Raw genomic sequence first — 9,285 nt, forward strand, 5'->3', positions numbered from 1 at the left:
GACTCTAACACCAGCAGAAAGCTTGCTTCTGCTCCTGAGGTTTATCAGGCATCGAAAGGCTGATCCAGGGAACTGCAGGACGCAGGGAAACGTGTGGAGGTTGGAGGGTGGAGATGAGCAACAGAGAGGAGGATGCAAAAGCAAGCGGCGTCCTGTCTGACTGCCAATTCCCAGGGCAGTTGTACAGTAATTGGCTGGCTCTGAAATGGAGAAGCGTGCACACAGAAGTTGCAAGAAGGGCACAAAACAAAATCCCATGTGTTTTTACAGATTCCTAGGGATTTTGGGCCTTTCCAGGTGGACAAAGCTGCCCATCGGGAAAGGAACTTGAGAAAGCAGAAAGGAAGTGTTCCCAGAAATCAGAGATGGTCCAGCAGCTATCTGAAGTGTCCAAGCAGTAAATCTGAAAAGTTACTCACCAGCCAACATAATCATCTGTCCATCATTTCAGTCAGTTATGGTCATTAAAAAGCAAAACACAACACAGTAAGCTGAGAGGGTCGAGACAGAAGATATATTAAGGGCAAAATCTACTGTTGGAGAAAACACAATGCCACTCTGACCCCAGACTCCAGAAGCAAGACCTTCTGTGTTGATTTCTGAGCACAATCCTGGAACCTTACTCAGCTCAGACTGCTGCTAAGCTCTCCCCACAGGGTTTCAGGCAAAGTGTGGCTTTGCAGCATCAGGCATGCAGTTCCCCCACCATCCTATTTTCCCTCCCCCCCCCAAGTTCTGCAACAGCTTTAGGGACTGAGGAACTACCCAGCCAGCAGCTACAGGGGACTCTCCCAGCAGAGCCAAGTCCCACCTCTCAGAAGGGCTTCTGGCCTCCTTTTTAGTCTCGCAAGGCAAAGTACCTTTGTTTCTCCTGGGTGGGACAAGGAGGGATTTAGACTCAGCCAGCAAGCTCTCTTCTTTCTCAGCTCCCATCTGTCCTCACACCCCGCTCCACTCCACAGCTGCTCCCAGCAGAGAGGCAAGATGCAGCTCCCAAGCCCGGATGCACCCAAGCTTCAGAGCAGCTTCATGTCTCTCCCACTCCTGCCTCCTCTACCTCCTCTCCTGTGACACCCTCTTCTCCTGGAGCAGCAGATGTAGAGGAGCAGTGGTAGGAGGCAGACACGTTGGAGGGGAGCCCTGCTGCAGCTCTGCTCCGACAGGCTGAGGAGCAGCACAATGTGTGGAAAGCGGCGAGGAGCGGAGCAGTATGCAAAAAGGGGGGAAAAAAATGAAAAAAGAAAAAAAAAAAAAAAAAAAAAAAAAAAGAAAAAAAGAGTGCAAAGCGACAGCAGTGGGTAGTGCTGTTCCTCTGGGAGGAACAGAACAGGGGGAGGTGAGAAGAACCAACTAGAGAGAATAGGAAAAGAACCAAAATGAAGAGGAGGAATAAAATGTAGAAGATGTAAAAAAGAGAAGCAGATGTTCCTGCAGCACTCGTTCCCACTGACATTCATACCCAGCTCTTTCATCTTCCTCCATAACTGGGAAATGAGCTGCTACATGCTCCCTCCCTGTTCCCACCATCCTGACCCTCTGAGCCACAGATCAAAACCTGCCAAGGCCAAGAGTCCCAGTGCTGCTCCCAGCACTGCAGTGAGGATAACTACAGGCGGGAAACAGGGATGTGCTATGGGGTACTACTAGGATCCAACATCACTTGAAGCAGCCCTGTTGTCCAGCTTCCTCAGCAGCCTTGCATTCAAATCACCCCCATCTCACCCTCTGTTTCCTTGCTTCATTAAATAATCCCCCTCCATTTACCCTGCTTCCAGCTCCAGAGGTGCAGCAGAGAGATGCTGGGAGCCAGGAAGATGCTGCCAGCTGTCTGTCTGTAGCACCTGCAGCTCTTCTGCAAGGTTGGCTCCATCCAGGGGGCCACCAGCCAGCTCCTCAAAGACAAGAGCTTCAGCAACAATCCTTTACTTGAACAAAGTGATCAGCTGGCCTGAAGGCTTTGCTCAGACATAGCAGACTGATCTAGCCAAGTGACTAACGGGTGATTCCCATGCTGGAAAAAAAGAGAAGGGACCTGGAGGTCCACATGTACAAACCCCAGCTCACATCCTGTTCCTGATGTGACAGGGGCAGGCTTGGAGCAAGGGAGCTGGCAACGTGCCTTACGCTGAAGCATCTCCTAGAATAGTTCAGTTGTAAGGCAAGAAGATGAGTCTTTTATTTTTCTTCCAGCAGCCTTAGTTTCTTTCCTCTGGAATGGATCCTGGCTATCAATTGAGGAGATCCCCTCCAGAAAAAGGCACTGGAAACAGAAACCCTTTCTTCCAAACCCACAGGGTGGAGCTGCCTGTGTCCCAGTGCTGTTATGCTTTGTCCTCGTGGGTGCTGAGCTCCTTTCTGCCAGCAGAAGGACAAACAGCCCTCAATGCTCTTGCCCTACCACCACACAGCCCAGCCCATGGCTCACAAGGTTCCTGCCTCCTACCCCAGCTTTGCAGCACCAGGGATCCACCCCCCACACAGACCACAGGGATTTGCCTCCAAAACACCTGATTTTAATTTTGTAATTTTTTTCATTAATTCCACCACCTTGAGGGGAAATGTTCTTCAAATATCCAGAGAGAAAAGCAGGATGGCAGAGGGTAGGTGATGAGAGGCAGCAGGGTAAGAACTCAAAAACTCAGCAAAGCTCAGAAACCTGCACACCCCAAACCAGCCACAACTGTGACAACGGCTCCAAAAATCCCATTCTTGAGGCACAAATTGCTCAGGCGGCTACACTGTAAAAACACCTTCTGTCTCCTCTTCTAAAGAGTCACAGTCAAGACTCATCAAAGCCATTTAAAAAGCATCTGGCAAAAAGTTCCCAAACATTAAAAATGGCTCTCTTTATTTTGGCATGTCAAGATTCACAGCATGTAGCGGTCTGTACCAGCAAGAAAAGAGGGATGGGCCAACACATCCTGGTAAAATGAGAAAGGATACAAATCTTGGCTCCCCACACAAACTGAACCAGAACTGAACTATGTCTGAGTGCTGAAAAAAAAAAAAAAGAAAAATCTTATGGGATTTCTAGCTCATTTCTGTAGGCTCAAGATCAGATTCTGAACTACTGTGTTTATCCAAAAGTGAACCAGACCTTCGAATATTTGGAGGACTATTCATTGCTGAGACGCGTTTTTCTTGGATGTCAAAGCACAGGAAGCTCTCATATTTTTTAAAAGAGAAAAGAAGAGGGATAAGGTGGAGGGGGGGAGAAGGAAGAGGGCCTTTTTGTTGCTACAACATAAATAGTATATTGCATACAGCTGCTTGCGCGCTTCCCTGTGTGGTCAACAAAACAGGGAACATATTTTAAGCTTGTTTTCCAAAACACTGTGACAAACTTGTACTCAAGAGGCCCATGAAATAAAGTCCCTGACTGTGGATGCCTCACCAGGCACCATCAGATATTCACTCATGTTGGGTGAATGACAGAATAAAAATGGAAGGATAGCCCAAAACAACAGAAACTAATGCTGCAAGTCAGATCTGTACACTTCAAGCCTATGGCACAACCTAACTTAGAACAGCTTCTAAAAACCCTAATTTTAAAAGATTCTGGTACAGTAAAAACAGGCGAGGTTCAGATGGAGGAGACAAAAATGATTAGAGGCCTCAGCAGATACAAGGAAAGATTGATAAGGGTGGGAGTGTTTAGTTTAGTGAAAGATGAGTAAGAGGGGAGATGATAAAAGTACACAAATTGTGACTTGGCCTGAGAAGGTACATCTGGAGCTATTTGCCATTTCTCATAATGCAGGAGAAAGGGGACAGTGAATGAAGTCAGGAAGCAACAACAACCAGAAAAAAAAAAATAAAGAAGATAAAGGATTTTTTTTTTCTTTCTTAATACACAACTCATAATTACTCTCTGGAACTTGCTGTCACAAGATACGACCAGTGCCAAGAGCATGGGGAGGATGCAAAGAAAGGATTAGACACTTGCACAGGGAGTAATGAAAGCATTTACAGCTACCTTTGGAAAGATAAAAATATAAATCAGACTACAAATGTTTATGCTTCAGGGCATGAGCCAAACTTTAATCACTGGAGGCTGGGAGAAAACTTTCCCCCATGGACAGTCCTCTAATTGTCCTTCATGGGCTTCTGCCTAAGGACTACAGCCAGGGCTGGAGAGATCCTGTATCTAACAGGATGCAACCACTCCTGCTCCTCTGACTTCTATGGTACATCCATCCTGTACCATTGACCCCAAATCCACTTCTCCAGCCTATCCCAAGCCCCCTTGACCCTCGTGGAGCTGCTGGCACAGGGTGGCTGGCAACATTGCCCAGCCCCTGCCCACACCACCCATTTCCTCTTTCTTAGCCACATCACATTGAAGTTTCAGGTCCTTATTTAAGCAGCTCTTCTTCTCCCTGGTATTCTGAATGCCATTTTCCCCTCCCTCAAATCAAACCCCTCAGTCCCTGCCACCCATTTGACCTCCTCACCAAACATTTATCCCCCAGAGCTGCCGAGCTCCACTTCCTCCTCCCCAGACCCACCAGCCATGGCCATACTGGAATGCAACTTCAAGATGTCAGGCAAATTTTCCTTTTTCAGATGTGAAGCCATTCTGTAGAGGGAACCTCCATCCCCGAGGGGACCCTCCTGCCAACAAGGCACCTGGGGGGCAGTGGCAGTCAGGCACTATTATGGACCACGGAGCTCATCAGAGAGCTGGAACTGACATGCGACTCGGGGAGACAAAGAGAGATTTTGAAAGCAAGTCAGTCTATTAAATTTATACCTACCTGCACAATGTGAAACAAACCACATCTCGGTTTCCTTTCATGTGCATGACAGTCTTAACTTGTTTCTTTTAATCCCATAAAAGCAGCTAAAGCATGCAACATGCTTCCCAGAGATGAGGCAACCCTGTATTTTACTTCCTGACAGTGATTTAGTTTATATGATGCTGTGTTCTTTTTTTTGGGGGGGGGAGGGGGAGGAAGGTAATGAGCATTGTCTTAAACTGGTATTACAAAGGAAATACTACACACACACACCGTGCTAGACACCTGGCACTTAAAAAAGAATCCCATAAATTGACACTGTCTGTAACAGAGCAAACGTGGCTGCAACCCCCGCCATGTGGTGCAGACACCGATCCCGGCTGCATCCTGATCCCAGCAGCACTCTCCAAGGTTCCCTTTGGAAGTCAGCACCCTTCTACAAATCCTCAGTGCCTCTCATTTAGTCACTTGTACCCCAAGCAGGACTAGGGAGAGGACCAGGGATGTGCTGAGGCAGAAAGAGCTACGTAATAAATCCAGTAAATCCAAAGGGGTGAAGCAGTAATCCATGGAAACGTTCCACACACGAGGGGGTTTGAAGTGCCTTTAATTCCCAGCTGCAAACCCAAGGAGCTGCCAGAAGGCGGAGACCACCGAGCACAAGGGGTTAATGGCCTTGCTAAAGAAAATGATACACATAATTTCCTTTTATCACAAAACAATACGTTTATTATTTTCTGTGTATCTGTTAAAGGGCACGGCCTTCTGAGTGGAAAACAAAACACAGCTCGGTCACATGTTTATTTGCTTCAGCTACTCCCTTTCCCTTCTGATAAATAATCAAACATGCCATCCAGAAAAAACAAAACCAGTGAGCTGGGAAATTTGATGGTCATCAAATAGACTAAGATACCAAGAAAAGCAGCCCACTGTTCCCACAGTGAGTTTTCTGCCCCACACCTACACTAACATCTGAGTAAATAACTTCAGTCACTCTTTCCATTTTCCCCATGCAATTACTCCTACTGTTAAACAAATTGTCCTTAAGGCAGTTGCAAACACCATTTTTTCCCCTGCAAAGCAGAACAACTTCTGAACATTAAAAAGCCAGACTAGCAATATATTTTAAAAAATATGTTTGTTGTACTTGTGATTTGGCTGAACACTCAGCTTGATTTCTCTCTCTTCTAGGAAGATGGGGGTTTACGGTTTAAAATTTTAAAGGGTAGTTGGATCTCAGAGAGGCAGGAAAAGCCTCAAGGAGGATGGGTTTTCTTCATAGGGCAGGCAGCATATTTTCCCTTTTCTCTTATGTTTCACACTATATGAGCACCACGAATGCTTTACCTCCCCCCCCCCCCCAAAAAAAAAAAAAAAAAAAAGTTACCTGCTGTATCAGTGAACGATTCAGGGGGGAGAAACAACTGAGAAATATCAAGTAGTTTTTTTAAGTCACTTGTAGAGAGAGGGGAAAATCAGGAATACGTGATGCAACACGGATTACCCAGAGGATCCACACTATCTTCCAACAACCCCTGAAGACCATTCATACAACAATCATTAATACTGAAAAACTGCAGAGAAAATCCCTCACGTGAGAAGTTAACAACCATTACCCGGCGTGAGCACGCTTTCCCTTTCCTTTTGTAGTACCACAGGTCTAAACAATAGTAATATGAATGAGATAATAGCCATGCTTGTCTCAGCAGCCTGATTTTTATTAGCATGAAATTGGTACAAATATTAGCGAGCCTGACTCGCAAGTGGTGCCAGAGCCACGATGCCAACAATTTGCAGAGCACAAAAGCGACTCGGAGGGGCTTGCACCTCTTTCTCTTTTGCTGCCCAGCACCAGCCACGTTTCCCCTTTTTTTTTTTTTTTTTTTTTTTTAAGGGTGTTTTTTGGTTGGTTTTTTTTTGCCACTTGTACAAGTGCAAGCAGAAGCCACAGCACCCGGCCAGCAGCAGGGATGGGGCAGACACGGCTGCTCCCGCTCCAGAGGGACATCTCAAGGCGACGGGCGCCCCAAAAGAGGACTTGAGTCCTCATCACAGCTCGCCGAAGCCGTGCCAAAAAAACCCAACCTTGTTGTCAACACGGCAGTAAACAACCTCAAACCGGCTTCCTTTGCTTTAAACCTAAGCCATTCCCCTCTCCTGCACTGCCAAGCTGCCCGCGCAAGGCAGCGAGTTAAAAGTTCAGCCCTGCCCGCACGCTCCTCTCTCTCCTCCTCTGAGCGCTCGCAGGGAAAAATGAAGAGTTTAACAGAGTAAGCTCTTACTGTCTGCCTTTAGATTTCCGTCTTCGCGCTGGAGATGGGTTTCTGGCCGTTTCTGTGAAGCGGGGGCTGAAGAATGGTAAAAAGATGTTTGAATAAACAGGAAGTGCTGTGCAGCCGGAGCGCAGGCTGGAGGGAGACGGCGCTGGAGCGCTGCCCTTCGCCGCCAGCCACCGGGTTTCTGCCTCCACAGTAGCAACCTCTGCTTTTACTAAATGACAAAGAAACCGCAAAGCATTCCTTCCCTAATTCTTCCCGTGCCAAGCAGGGAGATAGGCTGCAGCTCGCAGGTAATCTCCGAGTTGGGTTTAGCACGACACCCGAGCACAAAAAAAATCTAGAGATTCTGCGTTATTAAATTCACCCCCCCACACACACCCTCCCCATCTGTAAAGCAGAAACATGCAGAACTAATTATGTCCTCAACCAGACCAAACAGCAGCAAAAAGCACACCTCGCTCCTGCACTTCGGTAAATTCTTATTTGCACAGAAGTTAAGCCACGCTTGGCTTTCCAACCCTCCACAGGGCTGCAACTTGCTCTTAAAACCAGCTTGTGAGGCTGGCCAGGCTTCAGAGCTGTTTTCTCTTAACTGCGTGAACTGCAACATAAACAAGCACCCAAAAAAATGCAACTTGTCTCGGGCACAAGACCTGCATCCAGCATCTCCACAAGCGTGCCTTCAGCATCCAGGCAGATGCTTTCCCTTCTTCACCATCCTCTTCTCCTAAACCAAACTACCTATTTAACTCTAGATGAGTAACTAACTGTCTCCCCACCCCGTTATCGAAGCCCTGTCTTCTGTCATATTGGTGACATGACACAGATATTGTCAAGAAAAAGTAAACTGGGGTTGGCACTCAAAGGCAGCTCGTGAAGAGATGAGCAGTCGAACAGCCATATTCAATAAAAAAAAGAGGAACAGGATTCCTTTGGAAAATGTATTGCTGTTGTGGCAACGTGCTGCTGCCACTGAAGGGACTGATTTGTTATTTAGCATGTAGTCTTGGACTGTCTGTCATTCTGGGTGCTAATGCTCTGCTAAAATAACTCATTGGGAGCTGTCAGTGGGATGTTTACATAGGCCCCCAATCTTTTCTTCGTACAAGGAAATTTTTTACTGGAATTCATCTTCTTTTGATCTCACATTCAAAGCAACAGCAGCTTGATAGACATGCAAGTCTGAAAGCAAATCCAGACACTGAAGATAAACCGCCAGAGTATGACAGGCAGGAGCATCTAAAGCTTATAAAAATGAAGAGAACAGCATGTCGTCTGAGTATTACAATAGCAGAAATCAAGAGACATATTAGGTGGAACTGATCAGCCACAAAAACAGTTCAAAAGGCAGATCATAGAAACAGAAGACTAAGCTAGGAGAAAAAAAAAAAAAAAAAAAAAGAAAGAAAAAAAAATTGGAAAGATCTGCTTTACAGAGGCATCACCTCCTTTCTGAGCACCACAGCGTTTCCGCTCCAGCATGTAAACTTCAGGGGGAAAAAAAGAGGAGGGCTTGTGCTGTCTCTACTAACTCAGCAGTTCTTACCTTCAGCTCACCAATTAATTTGCCGAGTGCACGTTTCAATTACATGTTATTCAAAATGAAATAAAAATAGGACACTGTGCCACTTGCATCCAGCCCTTCAAACCCCTCCCAGGGATGGGGAATCTGTGGCTCTGCGTTAACCAACAGGGGAGCAGCATCCCCCTCCCCAGCACAAGGGGCCCTGGCCTCAGCCCCTGACACCATTTTAGTTTGTGTGTCTTCCAAAGGGCTGGGGATGCCCTTGAGCTCTGCCTCTCACACTGGTTCAGAAATACCAGTTCAGGAGGCAGTTTTATTTAAATTGAATTACGTGTGCCACAGAGTCCACAGATATGTACCAAACACGTTGCTCGCTGGGAAACAATTGCTTGAAACTTTCTCCAGCAACACATACATTTTTAATTTTTTCTTCCCCAAATAAGCTTCTTATTCTAATTGAACTCAGCAAATATAATGAAAAAGTAATTCTCAAACAATTTTGTACTTAGAGCTGTTTGTTAACAAACACTGAATGAGCAGCAGTGTTAGGTTAAAGGGCAGCAGGATTCCACATTATAATTTAGCCTGCGGTTATTTCTGATTAAGAACACCCTCCGGGACAGCAAAGCAAGATCTTCTTTTGCAGCAGGCATAGCTTTTAAAATTAGCCTCTTCTCCATATTAAACCAACGGGAAAACAGTGGATTTAAAACTGTATTAACCAATTTGAAGTGGTGCAATC

At 46.2% G+C, this 9,285-nt stretch overlaps 1 protein-coding gene across 13 annotated transcripts in view; it reads right to left on the bottom strand.

Annotated features, from left to right (window-relative positions):
- FOXP1 (forkhead box P1) overlaps positions 1-9,285 on the bottom strand; it is a 379,251-nt gene that overhangs the window by 118,898 nt on the left and 251,068 nt on the right. Inside the window, exon 1 of one of the 13 annotated variants that reach the window (XM_071756316.1) lies at positions 7,022-7,266. The exons of the other annotated variants lie outside the window; for them this stretch is intronic. The gene's annotated coding sequence lies outside the window, so the exon portion shown is untranslated. Of the gene's footprint in view, positions 1-7,021; positions 7,267-9,285 lie in introns of those variants that run through there. 13 annotated transcript variants of the gene reach the window in all.

This window comes from Heliangelus exortis, chromosome 12, assembly GCF_036169615.1.
Source record: "Heliangelus exortis chromosome 12, bHelExo1.hap1, whole genome shotgun sequence".
Taxonomy (NCBI): domain Eukaryota; kingdom Metazoa; phylum Chordata; class Aves; order Apodiformes; family Trochilidae; genus Heliangelus; species Heliangelus exortis.